The 12449-nt window shown below is 47.9% G+C and overlaps 3 non-coding genes across 3 annotated transcripts; 1 reads left to right on the plus strand and 2 right to left on the minus strand.

Annotated features, from left to right (window-relative positions):
• Positions 1-9749: 9749 nt before the first annotated feature.
• On the minus strand, positions 9750-9822 carry Trnaa-ggc (transfer RNA alanine (anticodon GGC)). The gene has a single exon. It is a non-coding gene; the product is annotated as a tRNA-Ala (tRNA).
• Positions 9823-10409: 587 nt separating this feature from the next.
• On the minus strand, positions 10410-10482 carry Trnaa-ggc (transfer RNA alanine (anticodon GGC)). The gene has a single exon. It is a non-coding gene; the product is annotated as a tRNA-Ala (tRNA).
• Positions 10483-10995: 513 nt separating this feature from the next.
• Trnaa-ggc (transfer RNA alanine (anticodon GGC)) lies at positions 10996-11068 on the plus strand. Its single transcript has one exon. It is a non-coding gene; the product is annotated as a tRNA-Ala (tRNA).
• Positions 11069-12449: the final 1381 nt, after the last annotated feature.

Genomic DNA, 12449 nt, shown 5'->3' on the forward strand with positions numbered 1-12449 from the left:
AGCTGAGGACTGGACGAGAAAAGGAATTGGTTACAGGTAGACCTAGTCAACACACTATTGTAAATTAGACGTAGAAAAAACATTGGCTGTAGGTTTCCCACATATGGAATCACTACCATATTAATATTTTCTTTGTACGATCTATTGCAAAGATAACAGTAGCAGAATCGCGTAAAAGCAACCCTTGCAAAGCGCTGTTGAACGGTCTGCGCGGCAGATCCACGTTGTTTGATCCTGCTTTTTGCTAAAGGTATGCGGCAAAAATTTCGCAAAAGCAACATTGCATATTGCACTGATTCATCTGCCCTCTTCTGTTCCTTCCACAAGGTTATTGCGGCAAACGAAAATAGGGGAAATATAAATGTGTAATATAAACACATGTCAGGAAAAGTGGTCTCCGTGTGAGGGCTTTTGATTATGTATGATAAGCTTTGTGTCATGAATGCTTTGTTTTTCTCGAATAGCAATACGTTTTGACAGGCTTTTCTCTACTGTATGGGGCACGGCTGTCTGAAATCCCAGAGCGCTCCCCTATCGGCACCTTCACGCGTGACGGAATTATTCCAACACGGTCTCCCAGGGAACAGAGTCGTTCATTGAAATGTAGTCTGGCCATTGGAAGGGGGCCCAAAAAGACGCTCGACCTGTCGATCACAGTTGCGCGTGTCGTATCAATTTGCTTTTTATTACTGGGTTCGCCATGTCACGTAAATACCACACAAGATGGCCACGTAAACAAGCACTGTGAAGCGGAAATTTCGTGACAAAATTTTTATACCGACTACTCTGATTTTACGCTGCAAAGTAACTCCTCTTATAAGTTTCTCGAAAATAAATTTCATTTTATGAGCCGCTAGAGGTATGTAACCGCAAATAATACATCTTGCCACGTAAATAATACATCTTGACATAAACGTCCTTGCATTTCTTGCCTTCTGTATTTCAGTCATGTTGCCTCGTTTTAAAAGTCTTACCGACGGCAAGATGCGTACCAGCCACTGATCTCTATTGTAAAAAGCAGGGAGCACGGGTGCAGGGCCACCGGCTGCCATCTTACTGTACCCGAAACAGTCACCACAGCGATCATGTCAGCTTGTTGCAATTACAGATGCACCAACCGTACGTGTAAAACTGCAGGGCCTAAATTTCAACAGGTAAGTCATTCGTTACCAAGGAATAAATTGACGCTGATTCTACGCATTCATTTGACGATTCAGAAATGTTGTTTTGCACGAAACCAGCATCTGATGGAATGCATTTGATGGCTCTCCTCAGGCTCAAGCGAACAGCAATAAGAACACCAACTTTCTTAGGAGATGATGGACAGGGCGTTTCATCGCCGGGGGGCGATACTCTACTCTGAAGAGAGCTCTGAGGGCAGAGCGTCGGTGGGCTCGATGTGGCCAAGGACCAAGCAATTTTGTGAGATCGAGAATGCAGGAGTCCAGCTCGTTGAGGGATTCGGGGTGCACGGTTCGAGAAGGTTGGTAGTATGGGCAATGGCGAAGAACATGCTCTGGACCTTCTGCAAGACAGCAATGACTGCATTGGGGAGAGTCAACTTTCATCAAGCGGTAACTCCACTTGCTGTAAAAGCCACATCTAGACGCATCCAATGAATTAATGCGGCATCTTGACGAGAGGTATGTCGAGGCATGCGGAAAGCGAGCGCTGGATCAACTCTGCAAAGCATGGCTGGGGCAAGAATGTCCGCGGTCCATTGGCAGGAAGCCAGAGGAGTCACCAGGCGTCGAAGTACGGAACGACGATCTCTTCTCAGCAGCGCAGTACGCGTCCGAGATGAGAGAGCTGCTTCTGCGGCGCTGTTGGCCTCTTCGTTCCCTTCAGCACCGCAATCGGCTGGAACCCATTGGTTAACAAGCATGTGCCCTGCTTCCCTGAAGCCTTCCTGGTTCCCCAAAATTTTGAAACTATTGCGCCTGATTTCCCTGGTCAATCTCTCAAACTCTCCCTGCTAAAAAAAAAAAAAAAAATCCCTGCTCAAAATCTCGCGAGCCTGAGCAGCAGGCCTCAATACCGTGGACGACTTATGGAGGGATATGAGAAACCAGAGGGTGGTCTGGGGGAAGAGAACCTCTACAGAAAAGCGCGTCCAACAAAAAGAAGGCTCTCGCCATTCTCAGAAAGCTGGACGCCTACACGCTACCATCCGGTTAGAAGAAAGTTTAATAGGAGACGCATCATCGCGCTCAAGATAAGCGACATGTGGCAAATGGATCTCGCCGACTTTTCAAAATACAAGAGGTTCAAGGATAGCCACCGCTACGTTCTCGCGGCGATTGATTCCCACTTCCGCTTTCTGCGCACACTCCCTCTAAAGACGAAACGTCCTGCCGAAATGAAAAGGGCTATGATGCGACTTTTTCGTGGATGTGACGTTCCTACGCGCATCTTTTGTGACAGAGGGGGGAAATTCTTCAACAAGACTGTCAAGGAGTACCTGGCACGAAAGAAGGTCTTCATGTACTCCACCTTCTATCCTGTAATCAAAGCTTCACACGAGTGTGGTGCATACGGGTCGTACTCCCACGATTGCGGTTGGGGGTACGAATTTTAATACCTGCTCTCATTTCTATTTACAGGCTGAACTAGTTATAAGGACTTTACGTGACAAAATATTCCTCTATTTTAGAGTAACCGGGAAATACCACTTCGTTTCCGCGCTTCCCAAGATCCTGCGCGACTACAACACCACCTAACACAGGGCGTTGGGCATCAGCCCGTCCGAAGTCACGCCCGAAAGAGAATTGGAACTGTCAATAAAATAAGTGGTAAGCCCGTGAAAAAGAACCTCCAAGTCGGAGATAAAGTGAGGGCCCTACTGCATAGAAAATGTTTTTAAAAGAGCTCGGAAGGGAGTTGGTCGCCTCAGATTTTCACCGTCTCCCGTCTGAGAGACAAGTCCCCTGCCGTCGTGCATCTGGAAGATTGCCAGGGTGAGTAAGTGGACGGATCATTCTACCTAGAAGAAGTATTCCTCATAACGCGAGACGCCAACCAGCCTTGGCCAGTAACGAAAGTGCTGAGAAAGAAGAAGGTGAACGGTCAGAGCTTGTCCTTTGTTCGCTGGTTCGATTACGACAAAGAACACGACAGTGGTGTTCCGAGCAGCGACGTGGTTACGATTGGGAAATGACGTCAGATATCTACGTCCACCTCCTCTTGAACGCCAGCATGGATAAGTTTCCATTCAATACACTCAATGCCTTGGCGGTAGCTCTCGATAGACCGCTTCAGTTCTCGAATCGCTATAAAGTCGGTACAGATGGATCTCAGCATACGCAACGATTTTTTTAAATATCGGATACAAAAAGCAAGACGCGAAAATCGAGGTTTCTTTAGAGGACACGGATGAGACCGGGATAGCTTTTCGCGTCACCTCGGATGTTGAGAGGGATTTAAGAAAAGCCCTTTCGGAATTCAACGTTACTTTCGCGTACAATAAATCGTGATACGACTTCGTCTTAGCCTAAGACGTGAAAGCCCTAGAAGTGGATTCTCGGCTCGCTCAGGCGCTCGACGCGACGCTCACATCGCGCGAAGCAGGTCGTGCGGTGAAGCCTCCCAAAATCAGCGAACGCGAAGCCACCTCCGTCTTATTCGAGCACGCCGTTTCCGCTGCTTTCAGCGACGTCACTTCGAATTTAGAAACCACGTCCCTATGTAACACACCAAACCAGGACGCCTCGCTATAATTCGGGGATAACGTCTCTGAAAATGCCGAAAGAGTTGCACGTTCTAGAAGAACCCTTTTTAAAGCTGCTGCGGTTCACGCCCGTCCAGAGACAGGAAGAAACTGTTCTCTCACCGTAGCGCGTCAAATTTCTTTCACGATTAAGACGAAAATCCTTTGATCGTTGCAAGTACATCTGCCTCCCGGCTATTATGCTACACACCAAGCACTCCTGGCAGCGATAGTCGAACGCGTTGGCGAAAGCGCGCGCTTAAGCCCCGACCGCACCGAACAGAAATGCAAAATTCTGCTTTCCGAGGGCACCACCACCTTAAGACTTTCCGAGTAGCTTGCCGTGTTTTTGGGCTTCGAATCGGGTAGCGTGTTCACGGGAGAGGAGGAGGATGCCACAACCTCCGTCGAGGTGCTCCTGGAACCTGCCTTTCACAACATAATCGCCTACCCGGATATCGTGGAACCCACGTACGTGGAGAGCGAGAAAAAAAAAAACGATATAAAAAATACTGCCTTGTATCCTGGCGAGGATGAACAACAACTCACCCCTCCGGGAATTGTGTTACGGCGAACGTGTACCGGACTTCGCCAAGATGGATGATGTCGTCGATGTAATCTTGCAATCTTGGTCTGTCTTGCAACGCGGTCCGCCCTGGGACGTGTCCTCGAATTGGGCCTGACGGTCGCCGAGCAGTTCTCCTCCATCGAGCTCTGCGGTCCTCGCTCTGTCAATGTGGTGCTGAAGGTGGTCCCCATGTAGAGGAGGGATAACAATTTGATGGATGACATGACTGGTTCAACGATCGCAAAGGACGTGGAACATTAAGGACTGGTACTAAGAAGGTCCTCATGGAAATGGGTGAAAGACACCGTTGCCTAAGTTCATGTGAATTTTAGATTCTCTCATTCAGTGCGATTACCCGGGCGTTAAGCGTGTCTGTAGCGGATGCAAAAAGGAGGGACACTTCAGGTCTGCCTGCAAAATGCCCTTCTGCGAGCGTTGCTCCACCTTTGGTCACACTACGGATGAATGCGGCTCGCGTTGTCGTCGGTGCCGCACGAGGCATACCCAAGGACCTTGCCCCGCGCGTGTGTCTTATGCGGCCGTAGCCAGCGTGGAGTTCCCGCAGCTGCCCCCGGCGCAACGGAGTAATGACAGTCCTTCGATTACGCTGGATCAGGTGGTGGCGATTCATGACGATGATCCTCTGGGTAACAGACGACGAGCCGAGAGGAGGTGTAGTTGAATCTCTTACACGTAGTTGAGTCTCTGACAGGCTTGCTACCATGACCACCGACACCTTTAACGCACACCTCTGTCTGTGCTTCGTCAGTGCCATCCGTGACTTCTCTTGTTGACGTGCATGTGCCAATTGCCAGTCCCGTTGTGGCAAACGATCCCACGGGTGTTAAATGTGCGTCTGATTGCGATGAGAGTGCGGAGCCGACTACTGTGAAGAACCAGCCAATGGAAGGCGGCCCATCATGGCAGCGATGTGGTGTGAAGGCAGCAGCCGGGGGATCTCATCCGAAGAAAAGGCGGAGGAAACATCCGACTCTCATCCGCGAGCTATTTGGTTCCGAGGAGACTGACAGTGCGTAGCTGCGTGTCTGTTTTTTTGGCGAACCATGAAAATTGTCTTTACGTTATGCGTGGTAATATCCCTACTTCTCAACATGCGTGTTATAATTGCCACTTTAAACACTAACGAATTAAGGTGTGCGACGAAGCAGGCAGATGTCGTTGCTTTTGGTTGGGGTTTGGCTGCTGATATATTGTTATGACAAGAGACACACTTTTATTCAGCTAGGGATGTGGTACAGCTTAAGACACCCTGCCCTTGATGCCACCCTGCCCTAAGATGCCCTTACAGTGGGAGGCGCTGCGCGTTGCACCGCGGACACCCAACCAGCCGCCTCTGCAGACTAGCGATCTTTTTCGAATTTCACCTTCCATGGCGGGCGCGCAAAGGAACGTGCAACAGGGCGCTCGTAAAGCACAGGCGGTGCCTTCTAATCCGTGGAGAAGTCGCAAAACATCGTGCTGTGGTACACAACGTTCCTACGCAGTACGCAACTTTATTTGAAGAATTGCATTATATAGAACCAGAGGCTTTTTCTTATATGTGACAGGCTGAAGATGTTGTCGTAGTTAAGAAAGGTCTGATTTTCTTCAAGCACAACTAACAGAAATGTAAAATACGCTTTGTTAATGCCTCTAGTTCTTGTGTTAAATTGTTTTTTTAAAAAAAAGCTCACTGTTGGGCTACTTCTGTCTATTGGGGTTTGTTATAGTTTGGTACAGTTCCCAATGAGACTCATGTTATTTTTCTACAGTTTCTTGTAACAGTGTATATAGTTCATGTATGCTCGCTGTATATACCATGCTCATCTTGTAGAATAAATTTTCTTATTTCGCCTTTTACTAAACGGATCTGAACGAACGTGTTGTTGTTTGCTCCCGTTGTATCTTCGGTAATTTTTGAGTTTGTAGTGGGCTTGTACATCCCAAGCCCCGAGGTGGGTATCCGTGGGTACCCTAGGGATTTGGCGACAGCACTGCGGCAACACCTCACCTTCTGTGTTCACGCGTCGGAGAGTGTTAGGGCGAAACATGTGCTGGATGCCGTGGCAGCTGCAGTCACTCTGAAGAATCTGCGCTCGGTGTGCCCTGCTGGATATGGGCGGTTCTTCGTGACGGTTCACACCATGGGTGCCGTCAAAATACTATGGGGGACCCTGGCAGGCACGACTTACCTTCTTGTTTCATTGGCTTCGAAGCCAGAGGTGGTTACTCTGCTGAACCTACCCACGGACCTCCCGGATGACGACGTTTCCAGATATTTTCCCTTTATGGGAGAGTGCTCAATGTACGTCGTGAGTGGAATCAGGACTATCCCGCTGTTGAAACTGGAAATTTTACGGCTCTGATTGAAGTGCAAAAGGAAATACCCAACTTCGCGTTCGTTCGCGAATTTCAGACATTATGCTTGTACTCCGGAATGAAAAAGCAATGCCGTCGCTGTGGCCTCTTGCGGCACTTTGCGGCCGACTGCTACACTCATCTCAGCACGTACGCTAGCGTCGCTCACCAGCAAACCCCACTACCAGAGATGAAGCCAGGAAGAACGAGCAGGAGGCTTTCGAAGGAGCTCTGCAGGAAGTTTTGGGAGCATCAGCCGAAGATTCCATGAAAACTGCCTTGAGCGTGGCGAATGAATTGGAGGACCAACCTCGGGAAACTGATGCTCAGTACTCAGAAACCCCACAACGTTGGCGACTTCAGTTAGGGTCAATGCCATTGCAGGACCAGAGGCGACAGCAAATGTGCCGACTTACGGTGCCTGTGAAAGCATCGAAGATGAGGCAGCCACACGCCTGGCTGAATGCAGCAACGAGCAACATGAGTCACAGCAGGATAACCGTAAAGGACCCCGTGCTGTGCAAGAAAGAGGATCCGACGAAGACACCCCTTCAACAAATGCAGGTGCTCGCCCCAAAACATAGCGCGTGTGTCAACAAATCAAGAGGTCACACTCGTCTGGCAGTTCCAACAACGTCCAGTCACTTTCTGCGTGTCACCAGCTGCCAGGGCAACTTGCTTCTTTGGAGAGACTGAGGGCTCAGCCTCTCGAGCGAAAGAAGCCCAAGGCAGACACCTAGGCATCGTTGATGTAGCCCCATTCCGAAGTCTAAATTATGAAGATAATATATCTTAATGTCAGAGGACTTCGTCAGCACCAAAAACGGAGGATGATAGGGTCTCTCCCTGAAGCGTCACAAGTGAACGTCGTCTTTTCTGCAGGAAACACACTTCAGTACTCTGCAAGAAGCTAGGGCGTTTCAAGACTAATCCCGCCACGAAGGGTTTCTTCAGCTTTCGAACGACCCGTTCTTGCGGAGTTGCAATTCTGCTTACGAGTCGCTTCAGGGGCAGCGTGGAGTGACGCTCATTTCGCGTTCAGGGTAGAACTATCACTGTGGACGTCACGCTTCAAGTACATGTCTATCGCCTAGCGTCGGTGTACGCCACGGCCGATTATCAGTACCGAAATGATTTTTTTTCTCGATGTGTTGGCCCTTCAATGGTAGAAGTGCAAGGGTGCAGGCGAGTTGGTATATGTAAAACGATGATAAAACCTGAGACACGGAACAGAAAAAAGACAACACGACACCTTCTCAAACACAGCAACCGATTTAATGACAGCCTACACTCCCAATAACCTCCTGATGGGTGGAAAGGAAAGTGACTTAATTCCTTTGTACTCAGCTAAGAGACGCCCAAACGGGTCACACAGCTTTTTCAAAACACTGGTCTCTTGGAAAAGCAGGAAACAATTGCGACAATCTTTCAAGTGTTCGACCAATTAAGAAGTTCCTGAAAGGCTGCTGGCGTTTCTGTTATGCTCCAAGAGCCTATGTTTAAGCATTTACCAGACTGTTCTACGTAGCAAAAACCACATACCCAACGCATACGGCTCACTCAACAAATTGGGTCTTGTGTGAAGTACGGCAAACTGACTTATCAGGATGAAAGGACACTAGAGAGCTTAAACGCGCAACATTTGGAAAAACAACTTGAACATCGAACTTCTTTGCAGCGGCTAGAATGTTATGAGACATAGCATGAAAATATGCAATGCAAATTCGTGCAGAAGGCTGCTCAGAACGACAAGGTTTTACACGACCTATGCCCAGGAAACACTGTAGTAACTTCGAGTGGAACAAAGCAGGACCAAGTCCCGCTTTTGTTAAGCGGCAAACCTGATGGCGAAGACTGTCAGAAACAAAATGGCAGCAAGACTTATTTAACGCAGGCCGGACGAGTGAGGCCACAATGCTTGGCTTTATGAATTTGGAATGAGAGCTGTTTACGGGAAGTAACGGCTTGCCCCCAGATTTACTACACGCCCAGAGTAGGTGACACAACCTCAGAGAAAGATCAAGACACTGAAGTCTACCATCAACTACACGTTCAACAGAGAAAAGTAGATCAGGGGGTGAGGACCTCATTGCCTGCAGAGCTTGAAAGACATGAGCGGCATCCGTTGAAATAGCTAAGATGTCACCTACATAACGCGTAACAAGACAAGGAACAGAGCCCACAGAACTCAAGAATTGGTGTACAGCACTATCAAGAACATTGAGGCAGATTTGAGACAAAATCGGAGCTACAGATGAACCAATACAAACCTCATCAAATTGTACAAAGAGAGATTCACTATAAGAAACAGTGGTAGAACTGAGATACCATTCCAAAATCCGAAGAAACTCACTCAGTGACATGGCGGTAGCGGATTGAAATGATACAAGCTGGCTTTCAACAACCCACCAGGGTGCGTCATCTGAAGGGACAAACCAGCCACTCTCTCTCACTCATCCTCCTTTCACTGTTACATTTTTTGCTCACTCATACACACATTCATACGACTGGATCGACGCAGACGGCAACTGGTTGAACCAGGGTGTCGGAGCGAATCGAAAACCGGAACCGAAGACCGAAAAAAAAAAAAACGCTATTTTGGTGCAAACCGGAACGGAATCGAAACCGTATACGTTTTTTTTCGCTCAGGGAGGAAACAGAAAAATGTATTTAACGGTGAAAGAACTGATGTTCTGAGGCTGGAACAACAAGGAGGGACAAATACATACAAAGCCTCAAATTTGCCTAAGAAATTAACGATGAAAGATGAAAGTCACTGAAAAGGTTAGCCAGCTGTAGGACTCGAACCTACACCTTCTGGATTGCCGGTCCAGGGCTCTATCAATTGAGCTAAGCTAACACGCCTTCTCAGCGACTTCCAGGGTGCGTCATCTGAAGGGACAAACCAGCCGCTCTCTCTCACTCATCCTCCTTTCACTCTTACATTTTTGCTCACTCATACACACATTCATACGACGGGATCGACACAGGCGGCAACTGTTGAACATGAAAGAACTGATGTTCTGAGGCTGGAACAACAAGGAGGGGCAAATACATACAATGCCTCAAATTTGCCTAAGAAATTAACGATGAAAAATGAAAGTCACTGAAAAGGTTAGCCAGCTGTAGGACTCGAACCTACACCTTCTGGATTGCCGGTCCAGGGCTCTACCAATTGAGCTAAGCTAACACGCCTTCTCAGCGACTTCCAGGGTGCGTCATCTGAAGGGACAAACCAGCCGCTCTCTCTCACTCATCCTCCTTTCACTCTTACATTTTTGCTCACTCATACACACATTCATACGACGGGATCGACGCAGGCGGCAACTGTTGAACATGAAAGAACTGATGTTCTGAGGCTGGAACAACAAGGAGGGACAAATACATACAAAGCCTCAAATTTGCCTAAGAAATTAACGATGAAAGATGAAAGTCACTGAAAAGGTTAGCCAGCCGTAGGACTCGAACCTACACCTTCTGGATTGCCGGTCCAGGGCTCTACCAATTGAGCTAAGCTAACACGCCTTCTCAGCGACTTCCAGGGTGCGTCATCTGAAGGGACAAACCAGCCGCTCTCTCTCACTCATCCTCCTTTCACTCTTACATTTTTGCTCACTCATACACACATTCATACGACGGGATCGACGCAGGCGGCAACTGTTGAACATGAAAGAACTGATGTTCTGAGGCTGGAACAACAAGGAGGGACAAATACATACAATGCCTCAAATTTGCCGAAGAAATTAACGATGAAAAATGAAAGTCACTGAAAAGGTTAGCCAGCTGTAGGACTCGAACCTACACCTTCTGGATTGCCGGTCCAGGGCTCTACCAATTGAGCTAAGCTAACACGCCTTCTCAGCGACTTCCAGGGTGCGTCATCTGAAGGGACAAACCAGCCGCTCTCTCTCACTCATCCTCCTTTCACTCTTACATTTTTGCTCACTCATACACACATTCATACGACGGGATCGACGCAGGCGGCAACTGTTGAACATGAAAGAACTGATGTTCTGAGGCTGGAACAACAAGGAGGGACAAATACATACAAAGCCTCAAATTTGCCTAAGAAATTAACGATGAAAGATGAAAGTCACTGAAAAGGTTAGCCAGCTGTAGGACTCCATCTTTCATCGTTAATTTCTTATGCAAATTTGAGGCTTTGTATGTATTTGTCCCTCCTTGTTGTTCCAGCCTCAGAACATCAGTTCTTTCATGTTCAACAGTTGCCGCCTGCGTCGATCCCGTCGTATGAATGTGTGTATGAGTGAGCAAAAATGTAAGAGTGAAAGGAGGATGAGTGAGAGAGAGCGGCTGGTTTGTCCCTTCAGATGACGCACCCTGGAAGTCGCTGAGAAGGCGTGTTATCTTAGCTCAATTGGTAGAGCCCTGGACCGGCAATCCAGAGGGTGTAGGTTCGAGTCCTACAGCTGGCTAACCTTTTCAGTGACTTTCATCTTTCATCGTTAATTTCTTAGGCAAATTTGAGGCTTTGTATGTATTTGTCCCTCCTTGTTGTTCCAGCCTCAGAACATCAGTTCTTTCATGTTCAACAGTTGCGCCTGCGTCGATCCCGTCGTATGAATGTGTGTATGAGTGAGCAAAAATGTAAGAGTGAAAGAAGGATGAGTGAGAGAGAGCGGCTGGTTTGTCCCTTCAGATGACGCACCCTGGAAGTCGCTGAGGAAGGCGTGTTAGCTTAGCTCAATTGGTAGAGGCCCTGGACCGGCAATCCAGAAGGTGTAGGTTCGAGTCCTACAGCTGGCTAACCTTTTCAGTGACTTTCATCTTTCATCGTATTTAACGGTTTTCGGTCGAAAGCAAAAACTTCGCCGGTTTAGAGTACGAGTAGGGCGAATGAAACTGTCGTCGTGTGTTCTGAAGTCATGTCATGGATACTTTACGAGGGTTACGGTTACGGTGCAATGTGTGTCGGTATACTATGACCTTTAGGCTCCCTTTTGTGACGTTTTATCGTTCGCGCACATGGATTTAGACGTACATGTGACTGGTTGTGACTCTCTACCAATGTGCGACCCAAGGGCGCTGCGAAACGGCTTCACTATCGGTAATCTGGCGCAACGTGTCCCTTGTTTGAGAGCAGCGAAGTTGAATACATGTACATATCCGCGAGGCAAGCGCGTGCGAAGTGGCGCCTCTTTTGTGGACAGGACACGAAGAAAAGAAATTTGAGCCGTCGATCGCGTTTGTGAGTGAAGGTGTTCCTCGATTTGCCTCGTACTCGTGCAGTAGTGCTTGCTGGCGAGGAAGCAGCAACACGCATTCGGATGGGACGCGATCGCACCAATTCAACAAGAAAGTACTTTACGTATGACATCACAACAAACAAGTCCGTCTGTATCATGCGTTTCAAGAAAGGAGAAAGCCTATTTGTACAGACAGTCACTTACAGGAACCAGGAGCTACCAATTCACAGCTGCCTATTAATATTGAATACCATATATGCATATAAACGAGTTTACATTTTGCAGCATTGATTTTTTTTCTGGGAATGAATATGTCCACCAGAAGCGGAACCGGTTAAAACCGGTATGAACCATTATTTTTTGCTCCGGAGCAGAACCGGTACCGGACCGTTATGATAGAACCGGAACAAAAAACGGAACGAAAAAACGTTTCGGCTCGACAGCCTGGGTTGAACACGAAAGAACTGATGTTCTGAGCCTTGAACAACATAGAAGGGGACAAATACATACAAAGCCTCAATTTCCCTAAGAAATTAACGGTGAAAGATGAAAGTCAATTGGTAGCAGTCAATTAGCTCAACTGGTAGAGCCCTGGACCGGCAATCCAGAA

Source organism: Ornithodoros turicata, chromosome 1 (assembly GCF_037126465.1).
Source record: "Ornithodoros turicata isolate Travis chromosome 1, ASM3712646v1, whole genome shotgun sequence".
Lineage (NCBI taxonomy): Eukaryota > Metazoa > Arthropoda > Arachnida > Ixodida > Argasidae > Ornithodoros > Ornithodoros turicata.